The sequence below is a fragment of the Lagenorhynchus albirostris genome, chromosome 14 (assembly GCF_949774975.1).
Source record: "Lagenorhynchus albirostris chromosome 14, mLagAlb1.1, whole genome shotgun sequence".
Lineage (NCBI taxonomy): Eukaryota > Metazoa > Chordata > Mammalia > Artiodactyla > Delphinidae > Lagenorhynchus > Lagenorhynchus albirostris.
The window spans coordinates 63792884-63808804 of NC_083108.1; the positions used below are offsets into that span (position 1 = coordinate 63792884).

The 15921-nt window shown below is 64.2% G+C and overlaps 2 protein-coding genes across 3 annotated transcripts in view; one reads left to right on the forward strand and one right to left on the reverse strand.

Moving 5' to 3' along the window:
• GNAZ (G protein subunit alpha z) overlaps positions 1 to 13480 on the reverse strand; it is a 42233-nt gene extending 28753 nt beyond the window's left edge. For both annotated transcript variants that reach the window (XR_009544343.1, XM_060170415.1), the window contains exon 1: positions 13405 to 13480. The gene's annotated coding sequence lies outside the window, so the exon portion shown is untranslated. The remainder of the gene's footprint in view (positions 1 to 13404) is intronic.
• The window catches only part of RSPH14 (radial spoke head 14 homolog), a 60807-nt gene that overhangs the window by 38485 nt on the left and 6401 nt on the right, over positions 1 to 15921 (forward strand). The gene's annotated exons all lie outside the window — the stretch shown is intronic.

Sequence of the window (15921 nt, forward strand, 5' to 3'; positions counted from 1 at the left end):
GGACCCCAAGGCTGCAAGGGCAGGACCCCAAACCCAGAGCCCACTCAGCAGCCCTGTGGCTGAAACTTGCTCTCCTTCCTGTGGTCTCAGGCAGATACTTCCCTTCAAAACCTCCCTGCCCTGCCCCCGACCCCCAACCCCGGACCCTGGCTCACCGCCTGGCAGGCCCACTTGCCCTCCTGTTACACTGCCCTTCCCCAGACACAGCCCTCTCAAGTCTCATGTCACGGAATCTGGTGACGGCCTGGAGCCAGGGGTGGGGACACGCTGCTGCCACCTCTCTGGGGCCTTTGCATATCTGGCGCCCTGTACCCTGGACGCCCCCCCATGGCCTGGCCCAGAGCTCCAACCACGTGACACCCGGGTCCCCTGTCACCCTCTTCGCAGCTGTGTCAGGAGCTGGGGCGGAGCAAGGCTGTGGAACGCCAGCCCCTGACCTGGCTCCCAGCAGCTCCTCCTGCCCCCACCCCCGACACAGGAAGGGAGCCCAGGGTCAAGGTCACCTAAGGTGTTGCACCCAAGCCAGGCTAAGCCAGAGGGTCTCCAAGGACAGATTGCTTATCGGCTTACTGGCCTGAGAAGGCCTGGACCCGGCGGGTGGGGCACCCTCCTCACAGGTCCTCACTTCCTCTGAGAGAGACGGGCCCAGCCCCTCCCTCTCCAGACCCCCTCTCTGCCCCAAGGAAAGCCTGCTCCACGCTGAGCCCTGGGCCACTAGATCAGGGTGTGCTTGAGAGGGGGCGTTTGAGGCCCAAGCAGAGGTCACTCAGGTGGCCAGCCGTGCGGGGCACGGGGGGAGGACCCCAGGGCAGAGGGCAGTCCAGGTCACAGGGCCAGCAAGGCCGAGTGAGACCACCCACCTGACACCCCGGCCAGCGAGTCCCCAGCGCCAGAGCGGGGACCAGGGCTGTCTGAGGTCCTGGGTCTTTTCACCCCCAGAGCCTGCCCCTTGCCCCTGCGGAGCTAGGTGGGGCTATGACTCAGCACCGCTGTCCCCCTCCACCTGCAGCTGCTCCTGGGCCCCTGCAGCCTTCTGTAGAGGCCTGGGGGGGGGCCTGCCTGAGTCCCAACGCCCATGTCCTGTCCACACGCCTCTGTCACTGGCCTCCTGGGCCTGAACCACCCAAGTCGTTTCCATCTTCTGAAGAGTGGGTCCCTCTCCCCGCCCTCCAGAACTGCCATCCCCGCGTCAGCTCCCTCCCTGTGGCCGTTACCGCTGACCCATGTGCTCCCCGCTTAAGAAGGACCCGTTTCCCACTGCCGGTGCGCACCCGGTGAGCTGGAGCCCAGAGTTCCGCTTTGGGTGGACATTTGAGCCCGAGTGACGGGTCCCTGTGCGCCTCTCGTTGGGTCTTCTCGAGCCTGGCCTAGACCCGCCCGTGGCGCCCAACAGGCCCGTGTCCTTTGCTTGCGCGCTTCTGACCACTCCCCGCCCCTCTGCTACCCGCCTCCACCCGCCTGAACTCAAGCTGCGGCCCCACGACAGGCCTTTTACCTCTGGGCGCAACAGCCCCTGCCCGGCCAGCCCGGGCCCTTAGACCCCATGGGGCCGTTTGCACGTGCTCTCGGACTCAGGGCAGCTGAGGGCTGGGCCTCAGGGAGGGGCCTCCTCGGGAGAGCTGGGCACCGGGGGGCCAGGGAGAGGGCCTGGCTGCACCCTTGGCCACTGGGGCCCCCCCGGGGGGGCGTCCTGCACCTCTGTCCCGAGAGTACGGCTCCCTGCCTCAGCTTTGCGGGGTGTCCAGAGCTGGGCACAGCACCCCAGTTGTGGAAACTGAGGTTTGGGGAGGGGGGCGACTTCCTCGGGGCTGCCTTTGGGGGCCTGCAGGGCTCGGGCCCGTGGGTCCTCCAACACCCAGGACCCCCCAGCACCCACAGCACCACTGGTCACCTGCTCTGTTATTTACCCCGTGGTTTTCTTTAAACTGATTTGCATTTTCACTTAGGCATCTGTGCTTTAAAACTGGCCTCGTGTTCCTGCTTTGAACGGAAAGCCCAAGTCACAGCTCAGACAGTAGGAACCCAGAACAGAAGTGGGGTCGCAGCTGCCAGCCAGGGTGTTGCCAGGGAGGCTGTGGCCCCGCTCCTCCTGAACACGGGATCAAGGTGGGTGGGGGGAGGGTCCAAACTGGTATCTTCCCCTTGAAGGAAAAGGACAGAAAGAATAAAGGTTGCCTTCTGGGGGAGGGTGGTGGGGCTGCTGCTCACAGCTGTGGCCTCAGGCCACCTCCATGGTTTGGTGGCCGCCCAGCCCCTGGGATGCAGAAGAGTATACCCGGGCCTGACCCCCTCCCCACTGGGACCCCTGGGCGGTGGCATCAGCGCTGCACCCCACGGCCTCACTCAGGACAGACACTGTCTCTCGTCTCAGAAAAGTGCTCCACCCCTGATCCACTAGTTCCATCCCATCAGGGACCCCCGGCCCTCCCAGTAGGCCATCAGTCGACCCTGGGCCCTGTCTGATCATCACGGTACCCTCGGGGGACCGAGCCTGTGTGTCAGGCTCTGCTCTGCGCTCGGGGACGTGGGGTGAGTCTGGGCACCGAGGGGCTTGTGTTCTGGTGGGGGGACTGGTGAAGAGCAGTGCCGTGGAGAAGGGGAGAAGGTGTGTGTGGCGGGCGGCCAACTAGCGGGATTGGGGGAGGTCCGAGGAGGTGACGCTGGAGGAGACAGACAACAAGAAGCCACCAGTCATGCGGGGGAGAGGAGGGGGCTAGGGTGGGGACAGCTGGGGTGACACTGACCAAGGGCTCGGCTGGGCAGTGGGGGAGCCTGCCTGGCCTGGGCCCAGCTCAGGGCAGGTCCATCCCAGGAGCGTCCCTCTCACAGTTCCCTAGGGAGCGGCTCAGAGATGGCTGCCCTGGCAGGGACCCCCCACCCCCCCAGGGGCCAGAGGGCAGAAACTGTCCCCCCGGAGACCCCTGTTCTCCCAGGGAGCTGCCACTGGTGGCAGGAGGCAGGCACGGGTTGCATCACCAGCCTGGATCCAGGCATCAGGGAGGATACTGGCAAGAGGCTTCCCTGGAAAGGTCTGCAAAGCAAGCGCAGGCCACGCCTCCCTCATACCCTATAGCTCGTGGGCCTGGCAGACATCACACACGGCAGAATCCAAACGCTCTGATGGTTTCTGATACAACAACAGGTACTTTTGGACTAAAAAGCCACACCTTTCCCTCCGAGGAGATGACCCCTGCTTACCTTGATGCCAGTAACATTGGAAGGGGACAGGGACAGGCCACCCTCCCGGATGCTGCCCTCTGGGCAAAGCCGGCCTCCCTGGTTGCGTCTCCTACCCCCACACCCACAGCGCCCTGCCCACCCCGCCACCCAGCTGAGAACGTCCCCCCGGAGGCCAGCGAGAGCCTCCCTCCTGAGCGACCCCGGCCACTGCAGCACCGGCTGGACTTATCACCCGCCCAGAGTGACCTTGAGCCCAGTGTCTGGCGCCCCTGCTGGGCAGTAGAACCGGACCTCACCCAGGACGGCCCTTCTTCAGGCGCTGGCTCCTCCTGCCCGGCCACACCCGACCCCCGTGCCCCCTCCCCAGGGCCCCAGCTCCACCTCCCTCTGAGCAGATGCTCGGGGAAGATACACAGAACAGACACTGCTGACTTGGGGACCCCTGACAGCCACCCCCCAGCCCACTGGACCAGGCCCCGGGTGAGCTTATCCACACACCCCAGCCTGCCTGTCAGGCCCACAGCGGGTCTCCCCTTGAAAGCAGCCCCCTTCCTTCGCCTCCTCCTTGCTCCCTGCTTATTTTGGAGCCAGAGTCTGAGCAGATAGGAGGAGGACAGGGGCTGGCGGGCAGCGCCGCCAGCAGCAGACAGGCTCCAACAACTGGCTCTGCCCTGGCCAGGCAGCCCCTTGGCCTCAGGACCACTACAGGGGATGGGAGAGGCCCTTCCCTTGGCCCCGCACTGGCCCGTGGCTCTGGACGCCCCAGCCATGTGTGCAGCCTTCCGGCCCACAGCCGCCATGGCCGACCAGACGAGCTGTGATAGCATCGCCTGAGGAACACTGACTCAGGAGGAAACCAGGCCAGAGATTTCTCCAGGCCGGGGGTAAATAAATAAACAACACCGGAAGGTTCCATACTCAAGGGGAAGGAGGTGCACTCACCAAGAGCCTGGCTCTAGGTTTCCGCAGCAAGGGAACTGCTGACCGTCACTCAGGCCCCTGGGCTGGGTGGGGACTGATTTTCCTGTGCCCTGCCTCTGTGCGTGGCCCCCCATGATCCCAGCCCCCGCCCTGGTCACCCCCAGGTGGGACCCTCTCTGGCGAGGGCTCTATAGGCCTCCTTCCCTCACAGCTCCTTTCCTGTTTTTTCTCACCTGGAAGGTGAGCACTGCCTCCGTCCAGCCCCTTTTCCTTCCAAGCCCTTCTCACCGCCTCCTACCCCAGCCTCCTAATCACACGCAGACCTGCAGGCTGCGGGATCTCAGTCTCCAGGCCAGCGTGGCTCAAAAAAGTCAGATGCCTAGCCCAGTCCCAGGTCCGAGGAAGGGCCCAGAGCATGCACACCGTCCAGCCCCGTGGGTCCTCTCGAGGCCGGCGGCTGGCCCCGGTCCTCCCCTCTGAGACAGGCCACCCCTGGGAGTGTCCAAGCCCACAGTGGCCTTGACCCTGTCTGGATGCGGTTCTCGAGAAGCAGAGGCTGAGACAGGGATTCTCAGGCACGTGACTGGTCGAGGACGAGAGCTGAGGGGGTCGGGTCGCAGGACGGGCCCCGTCGGGAACCGGGCAAAGGTGTGGATTCTGCCACTGCTTCGCCTCGCCTCGGCCTGACTGACAGGGAGTTCTGGAGCGTGAAGGAAATCAGTGCTGCCCCACTCGGAGGGAAGGGCAGTTCTTGTAAGCAGGCAGTGGGAAGGGGAGCTGGGGGCACTGGCCAGCGTGTGCCCAGCACACCTCCCTCTGTTCCCCCACCCCTTCCTAACAGGGCCAAGGCCTCAGCTCAGGGCTGGGCCTGACCTCAGGGGGCCTCTGCCCGGAGCCCGACCCTCAGCCCCTCCTCTGGACTGCCCCAGTGACCCATCCCACCCCCCACTCTGCTCCTCCCGACGGGGCGGACGGGGGATCCCTGTAAAAACACAAGGCAGTCTCTCCTATGCTCAAAATCTTCCTGCAGCAGGCCAGACATCTATCTCAGTTCGGAGCTGGAGTCCAAGTCCTTCTGTGGCCCCGAGGCTCTGCGACCAGCCCTGACCCCGTGACCTGCCCTCATGCTCCCTCCACTCCCCACTCCTGACCCCCAGTCTTCCTGCTGTGCTGTCCCGACAGCTCAGGGCCTCTGCACTGGCTCTTCCCTCCACTGGGAACATCCTCTGTCCAGAGAGCCACTGCATCCACTCCAGCGGCTCGAGGGTCCCCTCCTCAGAGACCCCCCCGCCCATCCTATTTATGACGCCCCAAACACACACAGCATTGTTGCTTTCTAACCTGCTGTGTGACTCGTTTATCACGTTTCCCACCCCATCATGCTTACAGACGCTGGCTCCATGGGGCAGGGGCTTTACGGGGCAGGGGCTCTGGTCTGTTTGTCACTAATGCGTCCCACGGCCCAGAAGTAACCGGCAGGAAGCAGGTGCTGATAAATCCACCCCAGCCCTTTGTACTGAGTGAGGGAGGGGCCAACTCAGGGCAGGGAGGGGCCCGCGGGGACTTCTGGGAAGTCTTCTAGCAAGGCCTTTTGGCCTTCCCCCGATAGACACGGACACGGTGGTACGTGGCCCGGACCGACCCTGACTCTGCCCTGCTTCTGAGCCCCCCACCCAGGGTGTCCCCCCATCTGGTGAGCCTATGAGCGCTGCGTTTCTGCGGCTGCCACTGAAACCACGCCCCCATCCGTACCCTGAGGCCCCCTCACAGGCCCTGCCCCCCATCCCTGGCCTCCTGGCCCAGCCCCAGCCGTCCTGAGCCAGTGAGGGGTACGCGTCCCAAAGTCCTGGTCCCTCCAGAGCTGGGGATGCAGCTCACCCTTCTGCCCGGTCCCCAGCAGCCACACCCTCCACCACTCGGCACCGGCCCTCCATCCCTCCATCTCCTGCTCCAGGAGAGCCCAGAACCACCAGCAACAAGACTAATGCACCTAGAGACCGAGGTCGCGTGGGGCTGAGCCCAGCCAGGGAGCTGGAGCTGGGATAGTGGGTGCATCGAGGTCGTGGAGCTTCCTGGAGGCAGAGGGTGGTGCTGGGGGTTCAGGGCGGCCCCGTCTGTGCCTCCCTCTTCCCCGCCGCAGGGTAGGGGCAGGGGCAGGGCCAGGGATGTGCATGCGTGCGTGGTGTTAACACACAGGAAATCGATGCCTGGCACTGGCCCACTGTTTAAGGGAAATGAACAGATTTTGGCCGAGGACAAAGAGAGTTTGATTAATCAGAAATTGGATAATGGAGGCAACACTCTAATTATTTTTCTTCCCAGCATTTTATCGAGAAATATGTTTGCACAGCATAACAGAGGTAACAGAGCGGGTGAGGGGGGCGACCACGCTGGAGGAAAGCCCAACTCAGGGACAGAGCCACTGCACCCAGAAGCACTGAAGAGGGCCAGATAGTAGGCTGGCTGGCGGTGGTGGTCTCTCTGTGGGGCCACAGGAAGCAAGAGGGGACAGGTGGGCAGGCCAGAGGCCACACACAGTGGGACAGCTGGGGTCACAGAGGATGTACCATGCGGGGGCAGGGAGGAGGCGCGAGGGCCAGGCCCTCGGTCAGCACAGAGGTAGACGACCTGAGAAAGGTCCTCAGGTGGGGCCTGCTCCTTCCCTGGTCTGGCCCCTTCCGCACCACCCTGCCCTGCCCCGCCCACAGCCTCGCTGGCACAGTGGCGGGGCAGGGATGGGGCGGGGCCTGGGTGGGGGGCGTGCGCAACACTAGCTGGGGTCACGGGGGCCTGCTGGAGCCAGGGTGAGAGCTGCAGGTGGCAAATCCTTGACAGGGTCTTCAGGGGCCCCTCCTGGCAGCCTGGAGCCTTTTCTCATCTTCATCCCTGGTGAAGCCTGATGACCCATCCTTGGGAGCCTGGGACTCACACCACGGCCCTGCCCGTCACCCACCCCCTCCTCCTGTACTGTCCCCACTCCTACAACACCTGGAGCTGGAACCACACCGGTCAGCATGACCAGGGGTTACCTGGTCTCCCGGCTCCAGGCAGGCTTCTTGGGGCTCTACGCCAAGCAGAGCTGAGCACGAGGCTCAGTCACCTGCTCATTCACTCGACAGGGTACGGAGAGGCTGCCACAGGCAGGAGGATGAGTTGCAGCTGCTGGGCAGGAGGGAGGGTGCGGCGGGTGGGCTCGAGCAGCCCCTGGCAAGAACGGCTAAATCCCGCGTCCTGTACCACTGCAGACACCACTGATCAACCACGACCACTTTCCTCTGAGCCACCACACAGCCTCAGAATCCTTCTCAACACTGCTTTGGGCAGCCCCTCAGGGCTGGAGTAAGAAATGAAGACTACCTGCACCCTCGACCCAGCCTAATCTGAAGGTGAGGATACACAGGCCCAGAGTGAAGAGGATTCACCGTGTCTACACTGTAGGCGGAGCTGGGACTAGGCCCAGGTCTCCCAGCTTCCCATTCAGTGTTCTTTGCCCTTCACCAAGCTCCCTGCTGAACTCATCCTGGAGCACAAGGGCTGTCTGGAAAGCCCACTTGGTCATCATGTGGTCACTGTGGGCGCCATGGTCCTTTCCCACCACCAGGATCTCCCCTCGCCTTCCGAGGACACTTTCCCATGGACACGACTCTAAATGTCATGACCGCAAATCTCCCAGACTGACTAGGCCTCACCGAGTCACACGGCGTCACTGAGGGACCACTGTCAGCCGGAGGCGTCCGACCCCCGGTGGGGGACCCGGGCAGCGTGAGAAGCTGGGCAGCCTGCCTGCCTCTGGCTCGTGAGTGAACCGGTCGGGCCCGACGGGCACCCGGCCAGTGGTTGTCCACCTGCGCGTGGTCTGTGTTTGTCCACCGGCAGGCACACCTCGCGGGGGCAGAGGACTGGGCTGGAGCCACAGCTCTCCAACATGAAGGCTGCAGCCACCAGAAGGCCTGCTCGCCTGCCACGTTCGTGGCCCCCTTTGACAGCCGTTTCCTGGCTCCCTGCTGAGTGCTAGGCCGGGCTCTGGGGGCCAGATTCTCAGTGATGAACAGCAGACGAAGGTCTTGACCTCGCAGAGCTTATGTTCAGGTCCAGGAGAGAGACGGAGAATAAGCACAGACAAAGAAAACAGGCAGCGGTTACACTGGGGTACGTGTAGGAAGGGGCACAGGATCTGTGCGGGTGTGGACACAGGTGCTGTTCTGGACAGAGGCCCCCAACGGGAAAACAGAATTAGGAGGCCTGAGAGCCTCCTCCTGGACACCCCAAGTTGTGTGTGGACCCTGCCTGAGAGCCGCTGGTGAGAAGAAAGAGCAGCTGTGATGATCCAGTCCTCCCAGTGGAAAGGACCAGGCCACGGCCAGAACCTTAGCACTGGCCCCAGCGCCACACCGGCCTCCAGCACAGCAGCCCCACCAGTCAGCCCTCCTGGACCCCTGGGGACCCCGGGGTGGACGGAGGCAGGCTGCCTGCAGGAAGTGGGGGCCGCTCGGGCTGCTGAGAAGCCCTCAGGGTCCCTGGACGCCCACCCGGGGCCCGGGCGGCCGGTGCCCACGCAGGAGCCACCCCACCTCCCCGGGTCCGAGCCTCCTCCACTGAGAGGAGAAAACCGAAGTAAAAATAGGCCCCTTCTTGGCGGAACTGGCTGTGAGAGGAGAAAGTGAGCGTCGCTGCCCTCCCCAAGCGCCTGCCCGGGGGCTCTGGGGGACACGACACATGCGGCCGCTCCCCTCCACCCAACGCCACGACCTGACTGCCACCACTCCCAGGGCAGGGGGCTCGGCGAGGCAGGGGCTCCTTCTGCAGCTGGGCTCTGACTGCTGCCGCATGGCCAGTAGAGGCGGGGGCGGGGGGAGCCTGGGGAGGGTGCGTGCTGGTCAGTAGCTGCTGGAGGGTGCGCTGGTCTCGAGAGTCTGCAACCACTTCCCCCTACCCCACCCCCAGCACGGCACCGCGGATTTTAACAGCCTCACTCCTTAGCACTTTCTGATGGATTCTCCGGGGACATCTCTAAAAGAGAGTTATACCTTAATTTAGAAGCAAATAACTCAAAACTCTGTGATGTAGCAGGTTCCTTCGGAAAAGAGACGAACTCAAGGAAGCCATTGTGTGTGAGGCCACCCGCCACATGCACCCGCTCCTGCCAACAGGCTGCCCAGTCTTCTACCAGCTGGCTGTGTCTCCTGCCCGAGGGATGGAGGCCAGGGGTCCACGGACAGAGGGGGAGAAGCGCCGCTCACAGAGGCCAGGGTGCAGCCCCCGTGGCCCCAAGTGCCTGACACAGCCCACCTGCCCATGGGAGGCAGGTGAAGGGCAAAGTGGACGCCAGCCCGGGGCACCGTCCTGGCAGCCACCACGACCACCACAACTGGCCTTCCCGGGCGTGCACATGCGCGCCATGCCCAGCCTGACACTCTGCTGTCACTGTCCTGAAATGCTTAATCATTTTTAACAAGGGACCCCCAAACTGTGTAGCCAGTCCTGCCCATGTTGCTTAGCCCCCATGCACCCCAGGCCTACTGCAGGGGACCCACCCTCCCAGGAACACCCTCCTGTGCGGCCCCTGGAATCTCAGCTCAGCTCTGAGCCGTGGGGCCCGAGGCCTGGCTCTGCCCCTTCTGGCCCCACCTGTCCTCGATCCCTGAGTGACCTTGCTGGCCCCTGCCCCCCAACTCTTGGTGGGGGGACTCCAGGTCTCCAGCTCCAGCCTGATTCTCCCCTCTGACTGCCACGTATGCCCATGTCCACCTGGGTCTAACCCAACTCCCAATTCCCCACCTCTCGCGATGCGTCTGTGTCTTCCTCCTCGCCAAGGCCAACTCTGTCCTTCCAGGGCGGTCCTTTCCTCTTCTCCATCAGCAGGTCCTTGTTAAGCTAAATCCTGCATCCAACCACTTCTCAGTACCACTCCTGCTCCCACCCCAGTGGGCCAGCAGCCCCTCATCCTGAATGCTGTAGCAGCCCCCATGCCATCTGCCAGACGGGTCTTTTAAAAGCATAATCCTACCTGACCTGCTCCACAACCCCGCCCCCCCCATCCCGGGCTCCAGCCACCTGACCTTGGGGGGCAGGGTGACCTCCAGCTGCAGAGGTGCATTGGCCTCAGGGCCTTTGCACCTGCCATCCTCCCTCCTGGTGCTCTTCCGTTGGTCTCACAACTCACCCATGGCCTCTCCACGGTGCCGCGCCAACGGCCCCTCCACACAGGACCCCCACCCCCTTCTGCTTTAGGCTCTTCACGGCCTTTGTCCTGCCTGGCATTCAGCTACTCGGGTGTTTGTCAGCCTTCCGGGTCTCACGGAGCGCCACAGGAGTGGGTGCTGTGTGCCCTGCCCCCTGTCGTGTCCCTGTGCCGGGCACGGCCCTAGCCCTTGCAAGTGCTGGTAAAGACCAGCCGAAGGAACGAACGGCTGAGCCGAGCGAACGGGTGAGGTTCCGTTCCCTTGGCTCCCCCGCGAGCCCAGGGATCCAGATGGTCCCTGTGAGTTAGTCCCTGTCAGTTCGCTCCTGGGAGGCGCCTCCCCTGCCAGCGTGGATGTGGGGAGGACCGTGCGGGGATGGGCAGGGCACTCTTGGCTCTGTTTGTGGTGAGGATGAGGAGGCTCATAGAGGATGGGGCTGGGCGGGGGGCCGGGAGGGAAGCAGGGCCAGGCCTGACCCAGGTCTTCCGCCGCCTCCACTGGGACTCCCCGCCTCCACCGCCCCCGAGTCTGCACAGCTGTCAGGCCACCGCTCTGGGCTCCTACCTGGGCTGACTCTCAGCGTCTGCCCTGATGCTTCTGTCCACTTCCCTGTGCCCTCTGCCCTGCCAGCCCACAGGACTGCCCCTGGGGCTCAGTTAGCCCGGGTTTCCTTCCTGAGGGTGCAGTGTGCTAATCTGCCTCCTCCAGGGTTCCTGCAAGCCCAGCCATGGTCGGCAGTAGGGAGAATACCCTACAGCCGCACAGAATTTTGGGTCTTCAGAGGGCCAGCACAGGGCAGTTAGGGCTGCCGTGTCCTCACGACCAGCGGGGAAAGTGCGGCACTTGGTCATCGCATGTGCACACTAGACAGCCACGCGGCTGGGCTGAGGCCACTGGGGCCACACCCTGAGTCTGAGGCCAGCCTTCCCTGCCGTTCGCCCCTGCATCCACCGGCCTCCCTGCAGGGGCCCTGGGCAGCCTTGTCAAGTTCTCCTGCTTACCCAGAAGTTCCTGGAATTGCCCTAGAAGCTCCTGAGAGCCAGTCAGGGTGCTTCTCCTCCTGGGACTCCAGGAAACAGAAGAGCTGAGGAGCTGGGGACAGAACGGGGAATTCATTCCCCGTGTCCCAAATCTGGAGTCTTATGGCAGGCCCCCAGAAAGGGGCCGGGCGACAGCATGGAGCAAGGCAGCTCCATCGTGCTGAGCACGCACCCTCAAGAGGGCAGGCAGGGGCCCTGCTCTCCTTGCAGCAAGCTGGGCCTCGGCCAGAAGCCAGTGTGTGGCTGGGGGTGGGTCAGGGAGGGGGCACGCTACACAGATGAGTGACAAACAGCCCCTTCAGAGGGAAAAACCTCCCCGGCAGCGGGCAAGCGAGCAGATCTACAGCAGAAGGTAACACCAGCCTTCCGAGGGGGAGGGACTGTTTTATTCACCTCCCATCTCAGAAAATCAGCGTCTGGTACAACACACAAGAGCTTTAAGCCAAATGCCAGCGTCTTGTCCATCGACCCTGAAGCACGGGGAATGCTGAAGGCGCACCACTGCATCCGGGCATGGCTAGGCCCTCCCTCGCCATCAGCCGCTGCACGGAGACTCCCACGTCTCCACGGTTACTGCTCACGAACGTCCACGCCCCAAAGGGACAGAGCCACCAGCTCAACATCATCCTCCATGCTGGCCAGGAAGGAGGCCAGGGGTTGGTTACCCAGGACCCTGGCCCTGCCTGGAAGGGTGGTCCTATGCTGCGAGCAGCCCTCGGGGTCTTCCCAGCTCTTCTCCAGGCCCACTCGGTTCTGGGTCACGGAGCTGCTCTTTGCACAGGTGAGGAGACTGCGGCCACCACTGAAGCAGGCGCCAGGGTCATCCATTTCCCCCAGCGGCCCCAGCCCTGGGCAGCCTCCGCCCTTTCCCGCCTGACCTCCTGTGCTCCTGCCAGACTGGACTGCCTGAGCGCCCTCTCTGTGTCTCCGTCCCCGTTCTCCCCTCTGCCCGCAATGCCCACCCCAACTGTGACCGTGTCCTTCAAGCTCCAGTTCAAATGTCACTTTGCCCACAGGCCCGTCTGACCCCGGCCCCACTTGGGGCCCCAACACCCACCTTCAGGGCTGGGTTCTCTGAGCAGAGATGCTTCTCCCCCTGGGGGCGGTGAGTCAGTCCCGGGAGGGCAGGGCCAGTTCACTCCCACCCCAGCACCAGGCCCCGGGGGGAGCAACTGCTCAGTAAACATTTGCTTAATTGAATTTGGCCAAGGAGCCTTTTCCAGACTGAGCAGAAGGCAGAGGGACTCGATCCCCAGGGCTGGGAGATCACTTGGGCAGAAAGGGGCGGTCAGGGGACAGCTGCCTCCCCAGACCAGCAGATTTCCCCCCAGGCAGGTCCCTCCATCCCCAGACACGGACTCCCCGGCCTGGGCGCCGCCTTCCCATCCTCTTCTCTGGTCACAGAGAACCCCAATTCTCGACCTCAGCAGAATCCTGCCACCAACGCCCAGAGAGACTCAGCGCCGCCCTGAAGCCAGAGCCCCTCGGGTCCCCGGCAGGACGCTGAGCCCCGGCCCGAGGCCCTCACCCCCCCAACCCCAAGCCCCCACCGCCTTTTAAGGGAAAAAATATCGAGCCGGGAACCTATCACAATCGCAGCGGGTCGATACTCGCCTCTCGCTCTAAATGCCTCCGAGGAACCTGCTCGCTGCAAGAGCGGTGACCGAAAACGGCGAGCCGTGCGTCCCCGGGCCCAGGCCTCCGGGGCCCTCGCCTCCGTTTCAGCCCAGGCCACGCGCCGGCGCTCCCGCCGTCCCCCGGGAGACCCCGCCGGGCGCCTCTCCCGCAGGTCGCCGGCCTGGCTCCGCACCAGCAGCTGCCCTGGGCCCCTGTCAGCCCTCCTGGGCCCAGGCGCCCCTCCCAGCACCTGCCTACCCGCGGCGCCCCTGCCCATCGCGCGGGCACACCCGCCGCGCCGCCCCCACCTGGCCCGCATCCCGGCCGTCGCGCCCGGCGCCCCCCGCCCGGGCGGGCCCCGGCACAAAGGCCCGGGCGGGGTTCGGTGCGGGCGGGTGGGCTCCCGGCCGCGCCCCCCGTCCCCAGGTCCGCCGCGCGCCCCGGCCGCGGGGCCGCTCACTCACCTCCGGGCCGCGGCGCGGTGCGTGGCCGAACTGCTCCGGCGGCGCGGGCGGGGCGGCGAGCGCGGGCCGGGGCGCCCTCGTTCCGCACGACGCGGGCGGCGGCGCCCGCGCGGGGACGTGACCAGGCCGCGGGCGGCGCACACGCTCCGCCGGCCTGGCTCCCTCCGCCCGCTCTCCCGCGCCGCCCGCGCCGCCGCCCGCGGGTCCGCCCGCCCCGCGCCGCGCCGCCGGCAGGGGGCGGAGCCGCGAGCGCAGCGCGTTGCCGGGCCAACCGCGGGCGGGGAGCCGCGCGTCCGCCGGGGTCCACGCTCAGGGCGCCACAGCCCCGCCAAGAGCGCCGGCCCGCCGCCCATTGGGTGCGAGAGGCTGACGGACGCGCCCGGGGACCAATGACGATGGGAAGGGGCGGGGCCGCGGCTCCGCGCGTGCCGCGGTCCGGCAGCAGCTGCCACCGCCGCCGGCCACGGGGTCCCTGCGATCCCGCTGAGCCGAGGCCGGGCGCCCACCCCCCGGGACGTCGAGCCGGAGAGCAGTGAATGGCCCCGGCCCCGCCCATCTTCCCGGCCCAAATTCGAACCCTGTCTGCCCTTTCTGAGCTCCGCGACCTTGGACAACGGACTGACCTCTAATGAGCCTGTTTGCAAAGTGGGGCTAGTGGCACCTGCTTCCCTGAGTTGTCGCGACAGTAGGCTAGGACGTGTGAAAGGGCTGTACAAATCCTAAAGGTTTACGCCGGTGACGTTTTGCAGCGATGGGAGGGGGCATTAGTCATCTTTGCTGCTTGTGCCTGCAGCGGGTAAGGGCTCTTCAGGGTCCCTGGCAATCCTGGCCCCGGAAGGTTGCCTTAGAAGGGAGGACAGGAGGGGGGCCCAGGAGCGGTACCCCAGACCAGAGAGGCGGGAGGGAGCCAGCTCAGTTGAGGCTAGGGTCCCATGGGCGCCTTTGGGAAGCTCACAGAAGGCATTGGTACTCAGCAAAATGCACCAAAGGGTGCCTGCCAACTTCTGCTTTCAATTTCAGGGGGAGCCAATCTGTGGGCCTCAGAACCGGGAGCCCCTCACTCCTGTGCGTTAAAGACTCAGGCCAGAACCCAGACATTAGTGCCACTCTGTCCTTTCCATCACTGTAACCTGAAGCTCTGTGCACCCCAGAGCATCCAGGTAAATGCAGATGCTCACCGCTAACACTTCCCTATCACCCTACACCTCCATGGTCCTATTACTAGGATCACCCCACTGGTGGGCAGAAGCACTGGAACGGACCGTTGGCAGAGGGAGATAGGGCCAGGCCTGTGGTCAGAAGGCAGGGACCACCTCTGCCAGCTGGACACTGTGGCATCTCAATGTCATCCGCTAACCTCTCTGAGAGTGTTTCCTCTGCTGTGAAATGGAGACCATTGCACTACATCCCCCAGCGAGGTTGCCCACCTGTGAAGGTGTTGCCTAAATGGTCAGAGACAGGACAGATGTTGGTGATGGGCATCTTGAGGCGGACCTAGACTAGGCCTGGCACATGCTGGCTCGGGGTGGCCCCTGAGGCCCAGTGGAAAGTGGCCGACTTCCGGGGGCTGCTTTGTGTGCGTGTCCTCCACACCGCCAGGCTGGGTCAGGCTGGGCCTCTGCCCAGAGGTCCACTCAGAGGCCAATGGCCGTGGTAGCAGGAAGGAAACAGGCACAGGCCCTGCCCTGGGGGTGAGTTATTTCACCTGGATGAGCCTCAGTTCCCTCTTCTATCAAAAGGAGACAAATATAACAATAGATGGTCCCTAGAGGGTGATTCCGACAGGAGATACATGTTGACACATGTTCAGAGATGGTGAGGGCAACTGGGGGACCAGGGGTCAGAAGTGAGCTGTTTGCAGGGGCAAACCTAGCTGCAAGCATGGGAAGACCCCGCACAGCAGTCCGGGTGTGAGATGAGGGGCTAGCCCACGGAGGGGCCCAACGGGGCTGGCTGCTGCCCCCTCCCCTGACCCTGGAAGTGAGAGCTCCCCCAGGGTCAAGCAGGGATTGTAAGCCTTCAACCAGCAAGCATTTACTGACGACCTCCTCTGCGCTTGGCACAGTCCTAGCATTTAGACAGACCCAAGCCTGCCTGCTAGAACCTCTGCACGATAGTACCCCCGTGATGGTTGTGCGAAGCCTGGAGGGGGAGACCCATCAGGGCTCTGTGGCAGGAGGAGCAGGATGGAGGTGGCCCATGACCTGGGGTGGGAGGAAGCACGTTCCACGGTGGGGAAGATGCTGTGCAAGAAGGAGTGTGAGGCCTGGATGAACCCAGAGGACCAGTGCGGCCAGAGCCGTGAGGATGCCACAAGGCCAGGCTGGGGTGAGGCAGGGAACAGTCGCTGCGGGCTGGTGGCCCTTGTGTAGGATTGGGGCGTCGGCCTAAGAACTACTGGAGAGTTTGAAGATTAGCTTTTTAAATTCGAGAAGGAGGATGGCAAGTTTTTGTTTCATGTTTATTTACGGTAGGCCCGGTCCCACAGGGTGCGTTGTTCTAAATGCAGAATCAAGT